Source organism: Mus caroli, chromosome 2 (assembly GCF_900094665.2).
Source record: "Mus caroli chromosome 2, CAROLI_EIJ_v1.1, whole genome shotgun sequence".
Classification (NCBI taxonomy): Eukaryota; Metazoa; Chordata; class Mammalia; order Rodentia; family Muridae; genus Mus; species Mus caroli.
In genome coordinates, this window is record NC_034571.1 from 85045676 (window position 1) to 85071569 (window position 25894).

General features: G+C 45.3%; 1 protein-coding gene across 8 annotated transcripts in view; it reads left to right on the forward strand.

Annotated features, from left to right (window-relative positions):
* The first annotated feature begins 20260 nt into the window (after positions 1-20260).
* The window catches only part of Celf1 (CUGBP Elav-like family member 1), a 78710-nt gene continuing 73076 nt past the window's right edge, over positions 20261-25894 (forward strand). For 3 of the 8 annotated variants that reach the window (XM_021154734.1, XM_021154729.1, XM_021154726.1), the window contains exon 1: positions 20261-20508. The gene's annotated coding sequence lies outside the window, so the exon portion shown is untranslated. Of the gene's footprint in view, positions 20509-24732; positions 24814-25894 lie in introns of those variants that run through there. The other 5 variants (XM_021154700.1, XM_021154745.2, XM_021154712.2 and 2 more) reach the window with 5 other exon arrangements.

Here is a 25894-nt window from a genome sequence, read left to right on the forward strand (position 1 = left end):
TTCTGTGGATGTGTCTGTTCTGAGCATATACATGGATCCAATTAACATGTAGTCTATGCATAGTCAAATTTAAATAAAGGTTATTGTAACAATCTTTGTTTTTGAATAATTTTTTTTTTTTTTTTTTTTTTTTTTTTTTTTTTTTTTTTTTTTTTACTTATTCACTCTATATCCCGATCACTGCCCCTGCCTCCAGTCACCCCCTACTCCACCTCCCCATCTTTTTTGAGACAGGGTTTCTCTGTGTAGCCCTGGCTATCCTAGAACTCAGTCTGCAGACCAGGCTGGCCTGGAACTCACAGAGATTCCCCTGCCTCTGCCTCCTGAGTGCTGGGATTAAGGGTGCATGGAGTATGCTACCACCCCACCTGAGATCCTACAGTGTCTGCTTGATATGAGTTTATTGTCTGATGTCGCTGCTCTCTGCTACTTTGTGAGTTCTTTTTTTCCCCACCCTTTATTTTCCATACCTGTTTCACCCCTTAGCACCAAATGTGAGAGAAAGAACGATTGGGGAGGGGGTGGATTCCTGAATATCTCCTTTTGTTTCTTCTTTGACCATGACTACTAACAAACTACAGCCAACCTCCTTAAATGGCCAGCAATTGCCCACCCTGTCTCTAGGGGGCTCTTAATTTATATACCTTCTGAAAAGTTCCCAGAGTTCCAAATGTCACACAATCACAGAAATTATCTGTAGCTGGCAAAACTATGCTTGCTGGAACATGAAGCAAGCCACAGTCAGCTGTTGCAGACAGCAGTCTGGAACAGCCCCATGTCCCACACCAGGGATTAAAAGGAAAACTTTTTATAATATTTCTGTTTTTTAAAGAAACCAAAATTCCAAAATTCTCTCTACCGTCTGAAATCTCCCCTCCTCCCATCAAGCCTACTCCGCAGAGAGTTTTGTACCACAGAACTTTCCAACATTTCCTTATAAGCATTTTCATAGTATGCTGAAATGTGAGATAAACTTAAGAGTGAAACTCAAATAGCACTGGGCAGTGCTGACACATGCCTTTAATCCCAGCACTTGGAAGGCAGAGGTGGATCTCTGAGTTCAGGGCCAGTGTGGTGTGCAGAGTCCCTGGACAGCCATGGTACACAGAGGAAGCCTGTTTTGAAAAACCAAACCAAACAACCAACCACCTCAACAAAAGCAAACAAACCCTCGTATAGCAACCATTTAAGTTGTACAAATGACATTTTAGTGTGTGTACTTTTGGGGAAGAGGAGTGACAGGGAGTCTCACTAAGTAGTCCTGGCTGTCCTGGAACTCCCTGTGTAGACCAGGCTGGCCTCACACTCACAGAGATCTGCCTGCTTCAGCCTCCCCAGTGCTGTGACTAAAGGTATGCCCAGGTAGCAGCATATTATTCATCTACATTTTATCTATTTATTTTATGCATATGGGTGTTTTATCTGCTTGTGTGCCTGTGTACCAAATATATGCCTGGTTTCCAAAGAGACCAGAAGGCAGCATTGGACTCCTGGGTTGTGAATTGTCACGTGAGTGCTGAGAACCAAACCTGAGTCTTCCCCAAGAGCAACAAGTGTTCTTAACTGCTGAGCCTCTCTCAAGGCCTCCCATTCTATTTTAATTATTTTAATGCACTTAAAATACATATGTTTTATGTTTTGTAATACTTTATATTCTATTTACTGTTTGGTAACCTGCTCTCTCTCTCTCTCTCTCTCTCTCTCTCTCTCTCTTCTTTTTTTAATCAAGGATACTCATGAACAGTGTGCCATTTCAGTGCAGATACATAGTTCTCAAAAGGCTGATCTGGGCATGGTGGCTCATGTCTGTAATACAAACACTTGGGAGGTAGAGGCAGGAAAAAAAAAAACCAGGAATCAAAGATCATACTCAGCAGTATAATGAGTCTGAGGACAGGTTGGACTACATAAAATCGAAGGAAGAAAGAGGTGGGGTGAAGGAGGGAAGAAAAAAGGAATGTGTTGTCAGTGGAGCTGGCCCTGATGGCAAAGGCATCAAAGGACCAGCAAACCATCCCGGAGGGTGTGAAAGCAGATACTGGTGTTGACTGGGCAGCACAGTGTAGCCTGCTTTGGCTTTGGCAGCTTGAGTATATGAGTACTGATGGGCTGCCCTGAGGGCATGAGGGGGTGTGAGGGTGGTGTGTGTGTGTGTGTGTGTGTGTACTGACCATGCCCCTGCCAGTTGCTCCACTGGGTGATCTATCCCTGGGCAGGGCTGGAGAACTAGCCCTGGTGATGTGGATGGGGGAGAGTTGGTGGACTGACCAATTCATCCAGGGCTTTGAGTTAGCCCATAGCAAAATCCACCTCATCTATGAACTGTTGGAGCATGTGAAAAGCTGATCCAAAGCAGCAGGATCTCCATGACACAAGGCAATAACAGGAGAGGAGTCCTGGTGAGGATTCATATTGATGGTGTAGCAGAAACCAGAGGCCTCAAGACCAATGACTCATTGCAGTGAACATTTGCACATAAAGATGTTTGGACAAGAGGGTATATCGTGGGACACATTGCAACATACCAAGCTTCCATGGTGAGATGTTTTCTATGCTTTATTTTGTTCTGTTTTATTTGTTGTCTTCTTTTTAAATTTTTCTTTAAGGAGGAAGGATGCAAGGGGAGAGGGTGGGTACGAAGGGACAGGGAGATGAGTGGGACCGAGGGGAATGATTGAGACTCACAAAGAATCAATAAAAACTTCACAGAAAAAATGTGCTGCATGGTCTGAAGGTTTCAGACACTCTTTCTTTGGATTTATTGGTGAACAAAATGGACAAAGAGTCCTGCACTCTTTTCCTCTTTGAATTACATTTCAGAGTAATTAAATATCTTTGTTTGTGTGTGGCAGAAATTTCTCTTTTGTGAGGATGAGAAATTAGAAGTTGCTTTTGATTTTTGGGTTTCTTTGTTTGTTCATTTGTTTGTTTGCTTTGAGACAGGGTTTCTCTGCGTACCTTTGGCTGTCCTGGAACTTACTCTGTAGACAAGGCTGGCCTTGACTTTAAAGATCTGTCTGTCCCTGCCTTCCATGTGTGTTGGAGATTGGTTCTAATGCTTTGATTCAATTGGGAATCTGCATTGTCCCCAATTGGTTCTTGATTGATCAATAACGATGCCAGTGGCCAATGACTGGACAAAGGGAGACTGGGTGAGACCCTTAGAGTTTCATGGGCTAAGACTCAAGTGGGGAGGAGAAAGGATGGCCATGATGTGGTGGGAGACAGATCAGATTTAGAGCTGCAGGAGAGAGCCATGTAAGAATTCAGGCAAGTGATCACTGGCCACTTCCCTGATTGGGCCTAGCATAGCAGGCAGAAGATGAAAAATGCCCAGCCATTAAGCTAAATGACACATTAAAAATAAAGTAATGTGTATATGTCTTTGTCTTTCATATGAGGATCCAAAGATTCCCTGGGCCGGTGGCTGGAAGCTCGACCCACCGGGAACATTAAAGCAGAGTAGCCCAAACTCACCGCTACACAAGTTCTGGGATTAAAGGTGCACACTGTCACTGTCCAGCTAAAAATTCTTTATAGCAGATGTCCTGTTAATAAACAAAGAAGGAATGGAAGGAACGAGGCAGTTAACAAACTCAGCGTCTAGGGGCTGGAGGGATGGCTCAGTAGTGAAGAGCACTGGCTGCTCATTCACAGGACTCAGGTTTGACTCTGAGCACTCGCATGGTATCTCATGACAATCATAATTCCAGTTCCAGGGGATGCACATGGTTCTCATATATACGCATACATGTGGGAAAACCCCGTACACATATGTGGAGCTGGAGAGTTGCTAAGGAGCACTTGCTGCATGAGTAGAGGTCCTGGGTTCAGGTCCCAGAACCTAAATGGCAGATCACAACCGTCTGTAACTTCAGTTTGGGGTGGGATTGTGGGGATCCAACATCCTTCTGATCTGTGTGGGCGCTGTGTACATGCAAGCAAAACATTCATCCACATAAAATAAAAATAAATACACCTTTTAAAACTCAGGATTTTGAATCCTTTAGTAAAATAATTGATGTAATCAGTAATCTTCAATGCATTAGAGTAGAAGAAACACTAACCATGAAAGGGCTGGGAGGCCACCTCACCCATGGACTACACACACACACACACACACACACACACACACACACACACGGGCCTCAAGATGTGATGCTGTGCAAAAACTTGACTGGGAATATATGATCAGGCTTCAAAGTCCAACTTTTTTTTTTTAATGATTTACTTATTTTTATTGGGTTTTGCCTGCATGTATATATGTATGAGGGTGTTGGGTCCCCTGGAACAGGAGTTACAAGCAGTTGTGAGCTGCCATATAGGTGCTAGGAATTGAGCCCAGGTCCTCTGGAAAAGCAGCCCATGCTCTTAACCACTGAGCCATCTCTCCAGTCTCAAGCTCAACTTTCATGTGCAGGAATAAAGAGGACAGAGGGATAAATGCCACTGTAGGAAAGCAGCAGATGAATACAGACTTTAGGACATTCTATGGGTAAGACTGACTCGGTTTCTTCAAGGAAAGGAAGAATGGGGACAGCGATGGTGGAAGGGAAGCTGGGACATGGCTCTTTGGTAAGTGCTTGCCTTGCACAGATTAAGCCCTGCATTTGATCTTCAGCACTGCATAGAGTGGGCACAGTGACTCACGCCGGTAAAATGAGTTATTTATTCTGGCTAGCCGATATAAAAGACACATAATCTTGGTATGTCATTCACAAGCTGTAAGCCTAGATTGGGCAGGTTTTGAGCTATTCTAACTTACAGCTCAGCCGTGGGCTCATTATTACTTGCCGTTTCACCTGGCCAGGTGTTCATGGTCCATCTCCTCTCATGGCGGTGGCCTCCTCTCTTCAAAGTCTCCTTCCTCTTTCTCTCTTTCTGGTCCTCCTGAGACCCCCTCACTCAATCCTCAAGTCCTGCCTTTCTCTCTCTCCGGCCCAATCACTGGCTCTTTAATTAACCAATGAACTTTAATTGGGGAGCAGGATTTGCATAGCATATCTTGGGACCAGTAATTAGCATCTGAATACATAGCAGTTAGCAGAGCAACCCCAACACACACCCGTGAACCCAGCACTGGGGAACGGATGCAGAAGGATCAGGAGTTTGTCACCCCCACCTGCTACATGTCAAGTTGGAGGCCAGTATGGGTTATATGAGGTTCTATCTCTCAAGTAAATAGAGAAATACTTGCATATATTTAAAACATATGCTTTGTGGACAGATGTGATGGCACATAACTTTAATCCCAGCACTGAGGAGGCAGAGGCAGGCAGAGCTCTGTGAGTTCAAGGCCAGCCTGGTCTACAGAGGGAGTTCCAGAACAGCCAGAGCTACATAGTGAGACTCCCCCCTCCTCTCTCCATATATATGGCACACGCCATATATATATATATATATATATATATATATATATATATATATATATATGTGTGTGTGTGTGTGTGTGTGTGCTTTAATAAATTCTAATTTGTGTATGTACTGTGCAACCTCCAGCCTAATGAAAGTCTTCCCTCCCTATAGTTTCCTTATTTCCCTGTCTCAGTAATTTCTTTTTGAATCTCTTTAACCACAAATACACTATTGATTAATGGCTATTTTGTATAACTCTATATAACTAGATGTGAATGTTATATGTGTGTGGTATATACAGGTGTGTATGAACAGTGCACAGCCCATGTAAATGCACAGCGTGAAGTGGCATCAGGTTGGAGGCAAAGGCTTTCACCTTCCAAGCCATCTTAATGGCTCAAGGTGATTTTTGTTTAGTTGGTTTTTGATACAGGATTTCCCTGTGTTACTTTCGATGTCCTGGAACTCACACTATAGACCAGGCTGGCCTCAAACTCAGAGATCTTTCTGCCTCTGTCTCTCAAGTGCTGGGATTAAGGTGTGAACAACCACTGCCCTGCTCAAGGTGAATATTTTTAATATTAATGGTTATTCTCTCAATATGGCTATATTTGTATGCATTGGGAATGTCTGCTTCTCATAACTTGATCAGCCTTTTAAGTTTAATTATTTAAGAGCTTCCAGAGGCCTGAATATGTAGAGGTCCCTGGAGTATTGCCTGCTAGAAAAAGCAGGGACGTTTCACAGTTCTTCCAACAAATCTTACTCTAGCCATCTTTTTCATGGTGTGTTCGTCTGTATCCTTTGTAATATTCTTAATAACAAGCTAGTAAAAGTTAAAACTAGATTTACTTATTTCCCAATGTGGTAAGAATTACATTCGTTTACCTTGAATATTTTCCTGTATGTATAGGCATGTATATGTGTGTGCATGTATGTATGCATGTATACATGCATGTGTGTTTGCCTGTTCATGTGTGTATTTGTACACTTGTAGGTGTGTGTTTTTGCATGCACTGTATCATTCTTTGATATTTGAGCATCATTCCTCAAGAGTCTTCTACTTTCTGTTTGAGACAGGCATGGCCCTGGAACTTAGTGAAATAAAGCCCCTGGCCAGGGGCCTTCGGGGATCCACCTGCCTTTGCTCCCATTTTTATGTAGACGTCATTACTGTGCCAAGTAGTTTTTCTTTTCATGTGGGTTCTGGAGATCTAAACTTAGGTCTTCACTCAAACAAGGCAAGTCTTCTTCCAGACTGAGCCACTAACAGTTCCCAACTTTTGTTTTGAGACAGAGTCTCATGTAGCTCCAGCTGTCTTACAAACCCTTCGTAGTTCAGACAGCCCTGAACTAGCTTCCTCTATTCCTCTACCTCCCAAGTTCAATCATGTCCAGACAAAGTCTTTCTACATAGTCCTGGAACTTTGCTCTGTAGATCAAGGCTAGCCTCAAACTCAGAGATCGGCCTGCCTCTGCTCCCTGAATGCTGAGATGAAAGGTGTGTGCCCTTGCACCTGACCAGCTGTTCATTATTACACTTCTGTGTGTGTGTGCGCGTGGCTATGTGTCTAATGGTGTAGCTACTGTGGGAGTCAGAGGACATTTACAGGAGTCAGTTCTCTCCTTCAACCACATGTCCTGGAGATCACACTTGAGCCATCTGGCTTGGCCCCAGTTACCCACTGAACCATCTGATAGCCCTCATTTTTTTTTTTTTTTTTTTTTGGTTTTCGAGACAAGGTTTCTCTGTGTAGCCCTGGCTGTCCTGGAACTCAGGCTGACCTTGAACTCAGAAATCTGCCTGCCTCTGCCTTCTAAGTGCTGCCACCACGCCCTTATTTTTTAAAAATAGAATCTCTACATATAGCTCTCGATGACTGGCTGTGTAGACTCTTCAGGCCTTGCACTTATACAATCTTCCTGCCTGTCTCCTTAGGATATAATCCTTGGGATTATAGACAAGCACCAGCAGGCCTGAGTTACTCAATGCTCATGCATGCTAGCTAAGCGCTTTAACAATTGGGGTACACATCCAGCACCCTCTACATCTGACAATCTTAATTATTATGGAGCTAAAAGAGTTAAGACTGAACATCTTGCCGGGCAGTGGTGGCGCACGCCTTTAATCCCAGCACTTGGGAGGCAGAGGCAGGCGGATTTCTGAGTTCCAGGCCAGCCTGGTCTACAAAGTGAGTTCCAGGACAGCCAGGGCTACACAGAGAAATCCTGACTCGAAAAACCGAAAAAAAAAGGTAAATCACCTGTGATTTCTTGTCTTAAATAGTTGTTCTGTTCTGCCCCTGATTGACAGAGTTTGGATCCTGAACCCTGCCATCTCCCTGATATATCAGCTTTGAATAAAGAAACATTTTGCTGGCTCAAACTTGGTTTTCATAGTGGATTATTCCCAAATTCTCAGACCCTAACATTTGGGATCCACTATTTCAAGCCCCAGGACTGGCCATTTGAACTCGGTCTTCAGAGTAGCCTCCGGATGTGAGTCCTGGGAATTTCTGAATTGTTAGCACCTACTCTGTGACCCAAGAAAGGAAAATCCAGACGTAGTATTGCTTCTAGGGTTGGAGTGGGAGCCAAGAGGAAAGTGAGACCTGGAGGTCTGGCTGAGCCTCCGACCCTGCAGGCTCCTTTTTGGGGGTTCTGAGAGAGCTGGTCTGTCAAGACCCTGTGAGGGAATGACTCAGACAGCTGGTAGCCTCTAGACTCCCTCAGAGGGCATAACTGAGGTTCAGGCTCCATGAGGTTCAGGCTCCAGGCTCCTCTTGGGAGAGGACTGAGACGTTTTTATGCTCTGGGGACAGACTTGTCTTACTAGACGCTACTCTGTCAGTACCCTTTTCATCTACTTTTCCTGGGTCTTTGTTTATGGCAGGCTGTAGTAAGTCCGTTCGTTGTTGTCAAATCTGTTTGGTTTTACTTTGTTGCTTGTTCTTTGGTCTTGTACTGTATTTTGACATCATACGACAGAGAGTCACCATCTATTGATCCTGGTTTATCCCTCGACCTTGCTCTTCAGCATTTGAAGGATTTCCAAAAGAAAGCTCAGGAATCCCGAGACTCTGTCTTCCCTGGGAAACTCCGTGGTACCCTCAGCCAATTTGAGTGACCAACCCTTGGCGTGGATTGGCCCGGAAGGGCACCTTTAACTTACTTGTTTCCATTGAGGTCTGAGCCGAGATCTTCGGCCACCCAGGCCACACAGACCGCATACAGTATATTGTATATTGTGGCCTAGATCCTCCACCCTGAGGGACCCCCGAAATGGCTTCTCCCTCACCTCCAGGGCCGACAGGAGATGCCCCTTACCCTCTGCCCTGTCAAGCCTCGGGCGCCAGTGCACCCCGCTTTGAGAAAGAAGCCTTGATGCTCCTTTGGTGGACGTAAGGGACTCCACTCCCTCTCCCAGTGGGCCTCTTTATCCCAAAATTCTGGCCGAGGACGCTGCTGTAACAGTTCTCTCTGAGCTGTTCTCTTAGCGCTGAGGGCGCTGCTAGAGCCCCACAACCTTCCTCCTGCAATCTGTTTCTCTCTTCCCTTCACATCCGTTCTGGCTCAACTCATCAGCCCGATGCACGCCCTGCAGAGCTTGCAGTTCTTTTCCTATGCTAGGCTCCCCAGGTGTAGGGAGGAGCATGCTCCGATAGGATGAGGGGCGGGGGATGGTGGTGGAACGGAGAGCCTTACTGGGTTATATGCCTTTTAGGACTAATGGCAAATATAACTTGAAAAATCAGACCTCCCCTCCCGCCTTTCTCTGAGAAGCCCTAAAGCATGATTTCTCTTTGGGAAACGATTTTTTTCACACCCACCAGCCCACCTAGGACGATTGTCAACCAATGTTACAGACTCTCTCTACATATAAAGAGAGAAAGGGTCCTGAGAGGCCAGGAAACTGGTACCAGGACAGAGATGGACGGCCATCACCCTTCCCGTGGTCATCAAGGCAGTCTTCTCATTTCTTCTGACCAATTGGACAGATTCCAATTATGGTGAAGGTAAGGAGTCCCTCAGGGTATATTGCCAGACTCTATTGGGTGGTCTCCAGACTGCTGCAAAGTGCCCCACAAATTTATCTAAGATTAGCTAGAAAACACAGGAACCAAAGGAGTCCCTGGTAGCCTTTCTGGAGCGACTGATGGATGCCCCTGGCACTTACTTGCCCATTGATCCAGAGGCAGAAGAAAACAGGAGAGCTATTAATGTTGCTTTTATAACTCAGTCAGCTCCACATATTAGAAAGAAACTCCAGAGAATGGAGGGTTTTGAAGGCTAGTTGAGATCCCTACCAAAGTATCTAACAACAGGGAAGATCAGGAGGGCAGACAGGCTAGGAAGAATGCCAAAGTCATGATGGCAGCCATTAATGAGGATTAATTGGCTGAGGAAGACCCAAGGCGAATTGGTCTATGCCTCCAAGGGCAAGGAAGGGAAGGACCACCTCTCCAACAAGACCCATTTGCCTATTGCAAAGAATTTGGACATTGGCATAAATACTGCTCCAAATGCGGAGGGGAGAAACCCAAACCAAGGGTTCTCCACCCCGAGAGGGACTGAGGATGTCAGGGCTTGATTTCCCTCCCCCAAACCCAGGGTAACCTTAAGAGTGGAGGGAAAGCCAGTTAGCCTCTTGGTTAATACTGAGGCTCAACTGTCAGACTGAACAAAAATCAGGTGGGCTGCTGACCTCCCAACAGAATTGAATACAAGGGGCCACAGGCACTAAGTCCTACCTGTGGACTACTGCCAAGGAGGAGGACCTGGGGAAGTCATTCATAGTGATCCCCAAACACCCTTGCTCCCTTTTGTCCAGACCTGTTACTAAGGACCCGAATAATCTTCTAAGAAAGTGATATTGCTATAGTCTTTCCTCATGAGGGGAACAACAATCCAAGGCATAACCTTACCTCTGGAGGAGGAGGAGTACCTCATTAATCCTGAGGCCAGCACAAAGAACAACAAAGAAAGCTCACTGTTAACAGAGTTAAAGTCTAAATTCCCACATGTCTGGGCTGAAAACAACCCACTGGGTCTAGCACATTTAGCGCCAGTGGTTGTACAATAATAGTAGGGGCTGAACCCATTTGGGTCAGACAGTATCAAATGTCTCTGGAAGCTCTGGGAGGCATAAAAATTCATATCAACTGCCTTAGAAATGCAAGACTCTTAATCCCCTGCCGATCTCCTTAGAATACCTTCCCCTCCCCTCCCCTTCTGCCAGTGTGAAAGTCTTGAATCAGTGACTTCAAAACAATCTAGGGGCTGGAGAGATGGCTCAGCGGTTAAGAGCACTGACTGATCTTCCAGAGGTTCTGAGTTCAATTCCCAGCAACCACTTGGTGGCTCACAACCATCTGTAATGAGATCTGATGCCCTCTGCTGGTGTGTCTGAAGATAGCTGCAGCATATTCATATACATATAATAAATAAATAAATAAATCTTTGAAAAAAACCTCAAAAAATAAATAAATAATTAAAAAAAAAGAACAATCTAGGACATAAGGATCTAGGACATAAGGGAGGCAAATGAACAAGTTGAAGATTCCAGGCAGTGGTGCCACACGCCTTTAATCCCAGCACTTGGGAGGCAGAGGCAGGTGGATTTCTGAGTTCAAGGCCAGCCTGGTCTACAAAGTGAGTTCCAGGACAGCCAGGGCTATACAGAGAAACTCAGTCTCGGAAAAAACAAAAACAAAAAAAAAGATATATATAGAGAGAGACGAAAGGGATTGCAAAGGAGGTGTTGACTCGAGAGACTTGGGCCCTGGCAGCGTCCAGTGGCGTTCTTCTCACAGAAGTTGGACCCATTGGCTGCTGGATGGCCAGCATGCCTGAGAGCCATAGCTACCACAGCTCTTCTAACAAAAGACTGATAAATTGACTTTGGGGCAAAATTTGATTAATAGTGCCCTTCATGCAGTGGTGAGCTTATTAAAAAGCCCACCTGATAGATGGCTGACAAATGCCCAGTTAAGCCATTATCTGGCTCTTCTGCTAAACCAGCCTAAAATAACCTTTGCCCAGTCTGCGGATCTCAACCCAGCTTCCTAGCTGTCTGAAAATTGGGAGAGCCCCCTCTGACTGCTTAGAGGTGATATCCCATTTCCAAAGTATGTGACCAGATTTAAAAGACAATGCACTGATCTCCCTGGACTCGGAGAAGCACACTGACACTGACGGCAGCAGTTTCACGAAAAATGGAGAAAAGGCTGGTGAGGGCAGCCATAGTTACCCTGGAGGGGACCCTTTGGGTCAAGGCCCTTTCCCCTGGAACTTCTGCCCAGAGTGCTGAGCTGATTACTCTCACCATGACCCTTGAACTGGACAGGGGAAAGAGAGCAAACATCAACACTGATAGCCACTATGTTTTTCCAGCCTCCATGTACACAGGACAATTTACAAGGAAAAGAGGCTCCTTACCACAGAGGGAAAAACTATCAAAACAAACGGGAAGTCCTCAACCTATTAAAGCCGTCTGGCATCCCAAACAAGTCTCCATGATACATTGTCCCGGACACCAAAAAGGAGACCCTACAGAAGCCACAGGGAATCAAGGATTGGACCAAGCTGCCAAGGAGGCAGCCCAAAAGTCATCTGACACCACAATGGTTCTGCTGCCAGCTCCCACCCTGCCAGGGGTCCCACCCATTCACCCGAGGATGATGACTTCATCCAGAAACTGTGTCACACACTTCCACCAAGAAAGGATGGTGGTTCATGGCTGACAGCTGCATAATCCTGTCCCAAACCCCAGGGAGGAGTTTGGTTAAGCAACTACATGAGGGTACACATCTCAGTGAAACCAAGCTAGCCACCTTCCTGTCCAAATTACACCTCGTGTCCTCCTTGAATCCCATTCTCCAAGACGTTGTTTCCAGATAGTCAGCCTGTCAGGCTACCAATCCAGCTCCTAGACCATGACGAGGACTTGGAAGAAGGGAGAGAGATAGAGACCAGCCTCAGTCGGCCCCCCTCAATCCTCCGGAGAAATCAGGGTTCCAAACAGGTGGGCAGGAGTTGGCGAGAGCCGGGCATGGTAGCACACGCCTTTAACCCAGCACTTGGGAGGCAGAGGCAGGGGGATTTCTGAGTTCGAGGCCAGCCTGGTCTACAGAGTGAGTTCCAGGACAGCCAGGGCTACACAGAGAAACCTTGTCTCGGAAAACAGAAAACAAAAAAACCCCCAAAAAACAAAAAACAAAACTAAAAAGAAAGGAGTTGGCGAGAAAGGGGTGAGAAACACACATGGACACAAGGGAGTGCTGTATCTGGATGTAATTTTCTCAAATCGAGCATCAGACTTTTTTGTATTGTTTTTGTTTTGTTTTGTTTTTTTGAGACAGGGTTTCTCAGTTTTCTCTGTAGCCTTAGCTGTCCTGGAACTCACTCTGTAAACCAGGCTGGCCTCAAACTCAGAAATTCACCTGCATCTGACTCCCAAGTGCTGCAATTAAAGGCATGCGCCACCACTCCAGGTTTGAGCATCAGATTTTTAATATAGAAGAAAATAGGGAAGTTAGGTGACACATCAGCAAGGTACAATGAGGTTACCCGATGCTTAATGGTTCTAACACATAACAGAGGAATATAAACACAAAGAGTGGCAGGAACTGGGCAATAAAACAACTGAGACAAAGTCAGCCCCATCTAAGGTCAGCTATATTCTTAGAAGCTAGGTGTGAGGTCTTTACTCTCCTAGGGCAAGGGCTTTAACACCCAAGTCATGGTTCTAATTAGGGAGTTCTGCTCTAGCTAACCTTCTCATGAATAATGCAATACTTTAGTTCCTCCTCAAATCACAGCATGATCTACTTCCTAAACCATTGTAAATTCCTGTATATGGGAGTGACTTGGCTTTTATTCTAAGTGATAGTGTGGGGGAACTTTCTACTAATAAGTAATGTAGTCTGCCATACATAACTATAATAAGAATTCTAAACTTACTTTGCTAAGCTTGCCCTGAGATTTCTAACTCTATGTAGTAGATAGTAATGCCTGATTTCTTTCACTATCTCTCTTACAATACTAGAGACAATTCTGAATGTCACTGAATAGGCAACATTCTTACTGAATTCCAAGCTCAGGGGCGGCTCAAGGACTACCTAGGGCATTGGTGAAGGCCAGGAAGCAATGTTCAATTTTGCTTAGGTATTTGGCAAGTCATTGCTTGGAGGCACCTATAATAAAATAATACTGAAAGAAAGCACACAGATCCATTCACACTGACAAGTTTGAAGCATATGGGATGCCACGGTTCCAGGAGACTAAGTTTCTGTGAACTTTTTGCCTCAGGACTGCGTCCAGGTTTCTAGGCCTGTCACGTGAGTCACTACTGGAGTGAGTGTAGCAACCAGGGATTTTTTTTCTTGGAAATAGACTTTACTGAGGTAAAGCATTATGGATACAATATTTGTTAGTACTAGTAGACTCTTTCTCTGGATTGTTGGAGGTGTTTCTAACAAAGAGGGAAACTGCCTCATTGGTAGCAAAGAAATTCTTAGAGGAGGTCATCTCCAGGTTTGGGATGCCTACAACTCTAGGTTCAGACAATGGGACAGTCTTTGTGTGATTCAGGATCTATCAAAAATACTGGGGACCAATTAGAAACGTCATTGTGCATATCGCCCTCAGAGTTCAAGACAGGTAGAAAGGACGAATCAGACCTTAAAAGTGATCTTAACCAAATTAACCCTAGAGACTGGCAAAGACCAGATGTGGTTCACCTTCCTTTTACCTTTCTTAGGGATCCTTTCTTAGAATCCCTTCTTCCATGAGATTAAGACCATTCTCTCTCTCTCTCTCTCTCTTTCTCTCTAAAAGATGTATTTATTTATTTTATGTATGCGAGTTCACTGTAGCTGTACAGATGGTTGTGAGCCTTCATTTGCTTGTTGGGAATTTAATTTTTGTAGGACCTCTTTCACTCCGGTTGGCCCCAGTCGCTCCAGTCAACCTGGCTCGCTCAGTCCCTGCTCACTCCGGCCCAAAGATTTATTATTATAAATAAGCACACTGTAGCTGTCTTCTGATGCACCAGAAGAGGGCATCAGATCTCACTATGGGTGGTTGTGAGCTACCGTGGTGTGGTTACTGAGATTTGAACTCAGAACCTTCGAAGAGCAGTCAGTGCTCTCACCCGCTAAGCCATCTCACCAGCCGGACCATTCCCTCTGTATCCTAAGTTCAAATCAAATGGTTGACTGAGTTGTCTAATTTTGCTTTGCTTAAGTCAATGCAGGCCCTACAGCATACCTGCTATGACAATTGTATGAGCTACCTCCTTTAAAACCACACAACCACAAACTGGGGACCTTGTCTGGGTCAAATGCCACCAAAAAGAGATGCTGAGTCCACACTGGAAAGGATCGCACATTGTCATCTTGACCATTTCTTCAGCCATGATTGTTGACAGAATCAAGTCTTGGAAACACCACTCCCACCTGAAGCCAGTCTCTGATGGACAACCCAAGAAATGGACTATTTAGTTACATCCACAAGATTCTCTAAAGCCAAGACTTGTCTGTATTTAACCATAATGTTCTCTCTGTTAGTTCCCCCTTCTCTGGTAACCACATACCCAGCCCTGATGCTCTGGACCTTAACTAGAACCACAGATGGTGCACTGATAGCCAACATCACCTCCTATGCATTCTCCACTTTCCAGACAGATCTTTGTTCCATCTTTGAGTCTGGGTGTGGATATAATACCTTGGAAGCTAACCCTGCTAAGCTTGGAGTCTACCTTTGCCCAGTTGGTGAATCAGGCTGTGAAGGACCAGATGACTTTTATTGTGAATCCTGGGGTTGTGAGACAATTGTCAGCTCACAGATCGTAGACTCACCAGACAGCTGCATCTTTTTTTTTTTTTTTTCCAGAGACAGAGGTAGTTAGCTAAAACTCAGCTGGGAGAGAGGAACTCAATCAAGATCTCCATTTTAGCCAGGTGTGGTGGCGCACGCCTTTAATATCAGCACTCGGGAGGCAGAGGCAGTTGGATTTCTGAGTTCGAGGCCAGCCTGGTCTACAAAGTGAGTTCCAGGACAGCCAGGGCTACACAGAAAAACCCTGTTTCTAAAAACAAAACAAAATCTCCATCTTAAATGGTCAGTCTGCCTCCTAGGTGAGAGGATGAACCTAGGGCTTTAGATTATATACAAGGGGCTGGGATCAGGGCACACTGGTCACTTTCTAAAAGTTCCCAGTCCCGGTGGAAAAGTGGCAATCCCCAATGTGCCTAATAAAATTCTCAACCCAGGCTGGAACAATGGGCAGAAAAATACCCCAGTGGGAACAATGGCTCCATCTCCTACATCAGGAGGGAGGCCTGGGAAGGGGGGTGGGAGTGACCCTGTCTTAATTAGGGTTTTACTGCTGTGAACAGACACTGTGACCAAGACAAGTCTTATAAAGGACAACATTTAAATGGGGCTGGCTTACAGGTTCAGAGATTCAGTCCAGCATCATGAAGGTGGGAGCATGGCAGTATCCAGACAGGCATGGTGCAGGCAGAGCTGAGAGTTCTACATCTTCATCTGAAGGCTGACAGCAAAAGACTGATTTCCAGGCACCTAGGGTGAGAGTCTTAAGCGCACAGTGACACACCTACTCCAACCAGGTCACACCTATTCCAACAAGGCCACACCTCCAAATGGTGCCACTCCCTGGTCCAAGAATATACAAACCATCACAATCCCCATCCACCAGATCAGGATATACTTGGCTCATCCTTGTCTTTGAGGCATATTTTTGGACTCCTGAATTCATCTTCCCTTAACTTGACAGAGGACTGCTGGTTATGTCTGGACCCTAGACCCCCTTGCTATACGAGTTGACCTGGCAAACTTTGGGACAGGGGCCAGAGATATCAAAAGTGTATCCCTCATGATTATTCAAAAGAGGCACAAATTACTCTCAGAAATACCTAGGGACAAGGACTCTGTTTTTACTCTAGTATCTACAACATTGTAACAAAACCATGAGTTGTTGGGGCAGGGAACATGGGACTCTTTTTATTTCTTGGTCCCACCCTGAGGGTCCTGCTCCTCTGGCCCCAACCTGGACATTTTTTTCTGAATCATTTAGCATCTGCCTTCTGGGGGACCTCCTTCCCCAGGTTTACTAATCTTCAGGTGAGGGTGACTGAGAGCCTCTCAGCCTTCATTCCCACCACTGGAGATCCCAGGCAATCTTCATCCTGATTCCCATGCTCCTGGATCTTGGGATAGCTGGCAGTCCTAGAATTGGAACCGTTTCCCTTATCACAGGTGACCAAAACTGCAAGACCCTGGGGAATCAGATCGACAGGGACTTAGCCACCTTGGAAAAAAAAAAATCTCTCAACCACCTGACCTCCTCCTTAGATTCACTGGTATAAGTGGTCTTACAAAATCAGGAGGTGCAGGGCTGGTGAGATGGCTCAGCAGTTAAGATTGCCGACTGCTCTTCCAAAGGTCCTGAGTTCAAATCCCAGCAACCACATGGTGGCTCAGAACCATCTGTAACAAAATCTGATACTCTCTTCTGGAGTGTCTGAAGACAGCTACAGTGTACTTACATATAATAAATTTAAAAAAAATCAGGAGGTGCTTCGACCTACTCTTTAGGTAACAAGGAGGCCCTGGTGTAGTTCTAGGGGAGCAATGTTGTATCTATGCCAATCATACTGGAATAGTTAAGGAGAACCTAAGCTTGGTAAGACAGGTTGAAAGAGAGAGCTAGATTGGCCAAACAAGGGTGATTAGAGACCCTCTTCAACTGGTCACCCTGGGTCTTTAGTAACCGGGCTGAGAGGCCTTCTGATAGTTATTCTGTTGATAATACTATGAACCCTGTTAAGGCCTAGGTAAACTGTTAAGGCCTAGGTAACTGTTACCCGGCTAGCCTGACATTATAAGGAAACTTTCTCATAAGTTTCTGCTGTTACTAGGAAACTTTCTCATGCCCAAGTTGATTACATAGTCTGTTGTGTTCTGTGCCCTTAGAAACCGATCATGATGGAAGTCACAACTGCTTTGTCTAGTTACCCACAGTAAGCTTGGATCCAAACAACCGCCCAGCAGCACTTCTTGCCCCTGTGTATGAACTTTTATGGTATTTGCACTTATAAGCTGCCACTGGCATGGACACCAACATAAGAGAGACACCTGCACTAATATAAGAAACTATTTGGGATAAGACTTCCATTTTGAGTAGGGGTTGAGTTAAGTTTAAGTTCCCAAGACCTCCCTAGGAACTGACATTCTAGTTTCCAGAAAGAGACATGTACGTGGGAACGGCAAGTTAAGACATGAATGTTAGACAAGTCCTATCCTGGTAGACAAGTTAAGACATGAATATTAAACAAGGCAGGTCCCCTGTCACAGCTGAATATTCCAACCAATGGGAACAGCATAAGAGTAACAAAGCCATGTTCCTATGGAAACCCCTATCCCTAAATCTTGATTGGTGGAATAACTTGGCACAGATGTTTGTATATCTCAGGCTTAAGAGCCTTGTAGGAACTTGGAGTCATGGTTCAGCTCTTGAGCCTGAATTGTGCCCCTTGTTGATCAGTCCTGGGCTGTGATATAAACTATCCCAAGTTGACTGAGATTGGTGTCTAAGTGATTTGTGCAGTGATTCCCAGACCACAACACACCCTTTGCCTATTAAATTTCATTTCCCACTTTGTGCGAGTTAGGATAAATGTTGTTAAGCTCATGGTTCCAAAGACCCAGTGTAACCCCTTATATACGGACCAAGAGTTATGACATCAAAGGTTTCATGTGTTACAAGGAAGAGGAAGGAATGTTGGGGGCCATAGCTACAGAGATTCCATCTTGTATATAGTCTCCATTTCATACTAAGCTAAATTCCCAGGAACAGCTCAAATGTTCTGGATAAATCCAAGCCACAGTATCCTGCTCCATACATCACTGGCTGGCCTCAATCCAGGCCAAGCTATCAAGTAAACCACCTGAGACACTTATTATGCAGGAAACCACCTAAAATACCAGGTGTGAAAGACCCAATGTATTTGTGAATCTGGTTGGATGCCCCCTACCCCATCTAGTCTGTGAAGTTTTGTCTTTAAAAGTTGTTCTGAGACTGGAGAGATGGCTCAGCAGTTAAGAGCACTGACTGCTCTTCCAGAGGTCCTGAGTTCTATTCCCAGTAACCACTGTAATGGGATGCCCTCTTCTGGTGTATCTAAAGACAGCTAGAATATATATATATATAATCTTTTAAAAAGAAAAGAAAAAAAATACAGGAGCAAAAAGTTGTTCTGTTCTGCCCCTGACTGACACAGTTTGGATCCTGAACCCAGCCATCTCCCTGATATATCAGCCTTTGAATAAAGAAACATTTTGCTGGCTCAATACTTGGTTTTCATAGTGGATTATTCCCAAAATCCCAGACCCTAACAACGCAAACATCATTTTCATCATTATCCTTCCAATGAAATAAATAACCCTAACGATTCTTAGAAATCTTCCATTACCAGCAGGACTAATTTTTTCTCCTAACAGTTTTTTTGCTAAGAGTCTTATTCAAGAACTAGTTAAAAATATCAGTGTTCCATCTTTCATAACCACTCTAATTTTTCCTAACTTATCCATCTATATGCAACTAATTCAAGTTACATCTCTAATTCCATTCCCATCAACCAAAAAGAAGGTAGAAAACCAATTTGAAAGTTGGAAAGAACAGTCCGGGTGTGGCGATGCACTCCTTTAATCCCAGCATTTAGGGGAGGCAGAGGCAGGCGGATCACGGAGTGAGTTTGAGGTCAGTCTCAGTAACAAGAGGGAGTTCTAAGACAGCCAGAGCTACACAGAGAAACTAAAACAAAACAAAACAAAACAAAACAAAACCCCCAAAGCTTTACAGTACAATTAGGTAATTTGATAATGAACAACCTAGGGGCTAATTGTTTTGATCTACATGATTGTTTGTGCCTCTAGCACAGGGGAAAACCTTTGGCTGCTGCTTGGGGCAGGGGTGGGGGCTGCCTTAGTGAGTGTGGTAGGGAAGGTATAACCGGCATTGATATATAAAAAATATAGCTTTAGGAAGCTAAGTGATAAAGAGAAATAATTGCCAACTCATGAGTAATTTGTAAATTGATGGAGCCCTGACCTCCCAGAACTAAGTTTTCTCAATCTGCATTTCATTGTCTCACATTTCACTGACTTTGTGGAATAAAAACAACACACTTAATGCGTGAATCCATCTAGATGCAGGTTAGGAATACCGAATCCTAAAAGGGGGTGCTAGAATCTTAAAAAGTGTTTTAATTGTTATTTTTTTCTAAGAAGAGTAGGTTTGGACTGGGTAGTCTTTTAATAGAATACTTAAGAGCTTCCTGGTGCCGCAGGGATTTTTGCCAGATTGCGCACGCATGCAGTTGAACATCTCTGTACAAGGCACTTCCCTAACTCTGAAAGCTTGCAACACACATTCCACCAGAAGGAAGGCCTGGATACAGTTGTCTGCATGCTGATGTGCAAAAAGAAAGGGTGTGCCTTGCGTCCAGTGTTAGCCAAGCACCCATCATTCATTCATTCATTCATTCATTCATTCATTCATTCATTCATTCATTCATTCGATATTTATTATGTGTATTTTTCATTGCCAAGCTGCGTTGCTTGCCCGCCAGAGGTGCAGCTAGTGCGGTGCGCAGAGGCAAGAACTTCAGATTCCCAGGCCGGGGTCTTCCCTCCAGTGCAGCTCTGAGACAAAGAGATGCACCCCTACAGCTCCCAGGGCTGAGGGCTCCGCCCGCGGCCCCCAGGGTTTCAGAGCGACTGCTCCTTCACTCCCCGGCCGGAGGGGGCGCTGCAGCGCCGGCCCTCCGCCCGCCCCTGCGCGGCGCTCGGCTCGGCTCGGCTCGGCGCTGGCGGGCGGCGCCGCGGTGGTACGTTCCCCTTCGCCGCCCGCCCCCTCCGCGGCGGCCCTCCCCGCCGGTGGTAGGTGCCGGAAGTGCCGCCATTTTGGGGTGTTCTGCTCTGGCGGCAGCGGCAGCGGCAGAGGCGGCGGCGGCGGCGGCGGGACGCGGAGGCTCCCCCGGGATTCGGCCTCAGCAGCGAGGCAGCGGCGGCTGCGGAGGCGCAAGGCAGCAGCTGAGGCAGCGGCGGGCTCAGGTGCAGCCGCTGGTGAGTGCGGCGGCCGCAGGATAACGGGCCGCGGGATGAAGGGAGGGAAAGAGGGAGGCTGGAGGGAGGCGCCGCGGGGCGGGTCAGGTTCGGGCGGCTACGGGTCACAGGGCCCTCCGGGTGCGGTCGCTCCCGCTTCCCCGCACCCCGGGGACCAGGCCGCGGACTGCTCGGGACTCGGGGGCCCATTCGCGTCCGCCCGGCGCGTGCCCCTGCTCCCAGGGAGACCCGCCCTCCTCGTGGCCTGGCCCCGGCTCCCTTGCCCTTTGCCTCCACTCTCCGGGCCCCGAGGGCTTGCTTCCTGCACCGCACCCGAGTCCTCCTCTCCGGGTCCGCTGGGCGAGATCGCGGCTGTCTGACCGAGACGCCGTTTCCCTGACCCTGTCGCCCCACGTGTTCTTCGTGCCCACCCCCGGGGGTGCCCTAGATTCCCGCCCCTAGAAGGCAGCGCTCCTCTGGATCCTCCGGAGCTCTTGCAGTTCTCGCCCTGGGGCCGCCTTGGCTCGCCCTACCCCCCACATCAGGTGCTCGCTCGCCCAGTCAAGGCCTAGTAGCAGGGCTCGAATCTCGCACCCAGGAGCGCGGACGGCTCTGGAGGGTGCCTTCTTCGCTAGGTTACCAGGCTTTGGATTTAAAGTCGGTGGTGGTGTCTCGATTGTGGTGGTTCTGACAGGATGTTGTTTTAATTTTCTCCGACCATTGCATATGCTTTTTAAGGAGCTTCTCATTGGTTTAGAGACTGATCCGGGGAGAAAGTGTGAGATTTTGGTCAGAGTTTGGTTTAGCACAACAGAATCTCTGGTGCTCAGAGTTAATGCTGTATATAAAAGCTGTTGAACAGTTTTAAAGAGCATAGAGCCTGTTGATAATGTCTGCATTGTTAGGAGGTTACAAACACCTTTTGCACACTTAAGAGGAACTTAACCTTTAAAAGATCTCTGTCTTCTAGTCTCTGAGTTGAAGAGGTTTGAATTGCACTTTTTCACTTTTTCCACAGTTTGTTTCTTTTTAGATCCTTAGAATGACGGTGTCTTCAGATGGAATTGCTTAGAGTTCTTTTTGGTTTTGGCATTAACAGGTGTACTTGGAAAATCATGGAGGTTAGAATGGACCAACTGCAATGGCACTGATTTTTTTTTTTTCTTCTCTATACTAGTTTTTATATTAGTAGTTTTATTGCCTGAGAGTGTGGTTTCTGATCATGACCTAGGGAGGATTGAAAGCCATGCTTATGGTAAAGCAAAGCTGGGACTTGCAGCTGTTACTTTAGCTGGCAAGCTTATGAGTTCTCTTGGTTTCTTCTTCTCCACCACCTGTTTCTCTTAAGAATGGCTCTTGGCTCCAGAGCCTATGTCTCCATTCTCTCATTCATTCTTACCCTTTGGGTTTTCTTTTCTCAAGGATCCATTAGCAGGAGGGGCTGTTACAGACAGTTGAAAGTTTTTTTTTGTTTTTTTTTTTTCCTTCAGTGCCTTGGTTTTCTCACAAAGGAAAGTGACTTATTTGCCCAAGGTTATTATAGCAAGTGCTTTTAAAACATCTCCCACCAAAGGTTTGCTTGCTTTGCCTTTGTAAAAAAAAATTCACAACACTATCACACTATCATGAGCAATGATGCAGATTTAAGATGTGATGGAATGGCAAGGGCTCTGGGCTTGAAGTTAGAAAATCTACACAATTTTCAAATCTTTTTGCAGTAGGTTACTAGTTGGTCAAGTCATTCTTTTATTATGATCCTTATTTTAATCTTCACAATCCTCTAGGAATTGGTGTTCATTGGTGTTAGTTTCCTGTGATTGTACCTGTGGGCTGCTGGGCAGATAGTGAAAATTGGAGCCAGAATGACTTACGTTCTAAAGATGTCTGCATACTTTTCTTGTTACAGAAGTTGCAGATTCATTATAAAACATACAGGTAATTCAAATGGGAAAAAAAATCTTACCTTTCCGAGATTGTTGTTAAAATGGGTGTGTATGTGTACAACTTTACCCTGCCGCCCCCCAACCCCCCAAGACAGGGTCTTCCTATGAAGTCCTGACTGGTCTACATCCCAAGTGCTGGGACTATGGTGTATGCCACCACATCTTTCCAACTTTGTCTGCATCACTTTAGCCTTCTTTGTCGGTGTGTGTGTTCTTTTGTGTTACTGGGAATGCAGCTCTTGGCCTTCCACAGTTGATAGGCATGCAGTCTTCCACTGAGTTTTTTCCCTAGTCCACATCCTTTTCTTTTTTCCTAGGGGTAGGATCTTCATTTTCTGCAGCTCAGGCTGACCTTGAAATTCCCTGTAATTCTACCTCAGTTTCCCAAGTGCTAGACTACTGGTATATGCCACCATGCCAGTCTTGTACATGGTGGAGACGCATTTATTATTTGCCAAAGTAGACTTATCCTAATCAGTTTGGTCATGTTGTCCCCTTCCCCCATCTTGAATTCCTGACCTCTTGCCTCTGTCTCATAAGTTATAGAAAAACAAGTGTGTCACTACGCCTGGCTGTGATGTAGCTTTAATAGTAGGTGGTAGGCTTTACTAGCCACGTTTTATTTTTAAGTATATGGTGTTTCATCAGCTTGTTTGTATAACACATGCATACTGCCCAGGAGGGTCAGAAGAGAATGCTGAGACCCCCAGGAGTTGGAGTTAGAGAAATTGTAGGAGATGTGACTCGGATTCTCTGAGCCATCTCTCCAGCTCCCAGCCACACTTTAAATAATTTTAAGTAATGATCTGTAGTATAGTTTCTGCTCACAAGAGATAGGCCAGTAGATCCTCCACCCAACATAGGAGCAGAAGAATCCCTCATTTAAAGATGTGGGTCAGAAGAAAGAGTAAGACAGGAAATTAACAGAGACCTAACATTTATTGTATATATGTCCATTGTGTGTGTGTGTGTGCTCTCTTTATTAGAAAGTAGGTTGTAGATGGTAGCAGTAGTGGATACCTTGGGGGAAAGACAGCTCTCACTTAGAGGAAGCAAGAGCATAGGCTCCTCTGTGCAGGGATTTTGGTCTTCCCAACAGATAGATCTGTACCCCCTGCCTCCCTGAGACAGGGAGGGTTTGTGTATAGGCTGTCCTTATACTCCCAGAGATCCTCTTGCCTCTGCCTTCAGAATGCTGGCATCAAAGGTGTGTGCTACCACCCAGCTAGCTCTGTACTCTGTAAACCAGCAAGTAATAGGATTTGATTAAGTTCTTTCATCTGCCTTGTAAAAAAGTGCTTTTTTTGAAATACAACTCATACACCATATAATTTATCCATTTAAGGTATACAAGTCAGTGGCTTTAAATTTAGAATTACTGGTTTTTGTTGTTGTTTTGACAGTAGCCTGGCTATGCAGCCCTGGCCAGCCTCAAACTTACTATGTAGACTGGGCTGGTCTGCCTTCCAAGTACTGGTACTAACGGAAATGTGTCACATGCCTGGCCTGTTTTTGTTTTTGTTTTCCTTACAGGTTCACTATCCCATATTCTAAATGCTTGAGTCCAGAGGTGCTCTGAGGTTTAAGATCTTTGTTTTTATTTTTCTGAGACAATGTCTCACTATGTAGTTCAAACCAGCTAATTAGACCAGGCTGCCTCAAACTCAGAGATCTATCTGCCTCTGCCGAATATTAGGATTAAAAGCATGTGTGCAATGATGACTAACTGGGGTTTGGTTAAAAAAGATTTTTTGGGGTGAAGATATTTACATGTACATAATGAGATATCTTGATAGCTCTATTTAATTATCCTGTATACTTTTCTACATGTAGACCCACGTGCCCAGCATAGATATACTCAGAAGTAGGCAGGCCTACTTATGTGGTGATTGTGTTTGAGAAACCCTCATGCTAGTTCTGTGCAGCTATACTAGTTTATTTTAAATTTAATTCATTAATTTTGCCACTGGCCTCACTATGTAGCCTTGACTGGCCTAGAACTCAAGTAGACAAGGCTGGTGCCTGTCTCTGCTTCCTGAGTACTGGCATTAAAGGCATGTATCATCTGGCTATTTTAATTGTGCATTCTTGTGTGTTTGTGGATAGAGAGAGAATGGATATGAATATGTATGCCACTTGTGTGCAAAGTGCCCATAGAAGCCAGAAGAGAGTATTGGATCCCTCTAGAGCTAGAATTACAGGCTGTTGTGAGCTATCTGATATGGGTGCAGGGAACTGAACTATATCCTGACAGAGCATGAAATGGTCTTAATCAATCACTAAATCATCATGTATCCCAGGCTAATCTTGAATCTGCTGTAAATATGAGGATGACCTTGGAAGACTGATTCGCCAGCGTCTACTTCCAAAGGCTCTTTCAGAGGTATGTCGTCAGTTCAGGTTTTGTGGTACTGAGGATTTAGCCCACACACAGAGCGTTGTGTGTATAAAGCAAGTGCTCTGCCGACTGAGCCTCATCTCAAGCCCACCCCGGCCACTTTATAACCCCCAGCAGTGATACGCATTCCAGGTTGTTTCTGTGCTGATTTCGTTTAAAATATAATTATTTGTGCAGTGTCTCTATGTATAGGTTTGTGCTTGTTGTGATACAATGTGGAAAAGAAGCCAGAAGACAATTTTTGAGATTCAGTTTTCTCTTAACATATGACTCTTGGGGAGAGAGTTTATTCTTTTCTTCTACCAAGAGGGTCCGGAACTCAGGCTGTCAGTCTTGGCAACAGGCTGCTTTATTTGCTGAGCCATCTAGATCTTGCTGGACCTTGTAGCCACACTATTTTATTTTTAATTTATTTTTATTTATGTGTATGAGTGTATATCTGTATGTCACATGTGTGTACCCACCCATTCGGATCAGAAGAGGGTGCTGGATGCCTAAAAGCTGGAGGTGGTTGTTGTGAGCTGTCCCATATGAGTAGCTGGGAACCAAATTTGGGTTTGGGTCCTTTGGAAGAGCACAGCAAGCATCCTTAACTGCTAAGCCGTATCTTTGGCCCCCATAGTCTTTTTGTGTTGAATTAAGATTGTTCTGTGTATGTGTGACTGTGTGTGTCAGTGGTGTCCTGGAGGCAGAAGAGGTAGTCGGGTCCTCTGGAACTGGAGTTACAGGTGATTGTAAGCTGCCACATGGGTCAGAAACTGAACCCAGGTCCTCTAGAAGAACAGAAAAGTACTTTTAACTGCTGATCCACCTCTCTTGTCCCTATTTTTGTTTGTGTGTGATGTTGCTATATAGCCTAGACTGGTCTCTTTTGTAGTCTGCCTTCATCTCCCCTTTTAGTTTTGTTTTGATTTCAAGACAGTCTTTTTTTTTTTTTTTTTTTTTTTTTTTTTTTTTCGAGATAGGGTTTTTCTGTATAGCCCTGGCTGTCTAGACAGTCTTTTGTATCCCAGGCTGGCCTTAACTTGTGGTAGGGGCATGGATGGCTTGAACTTCTGGTTTACTT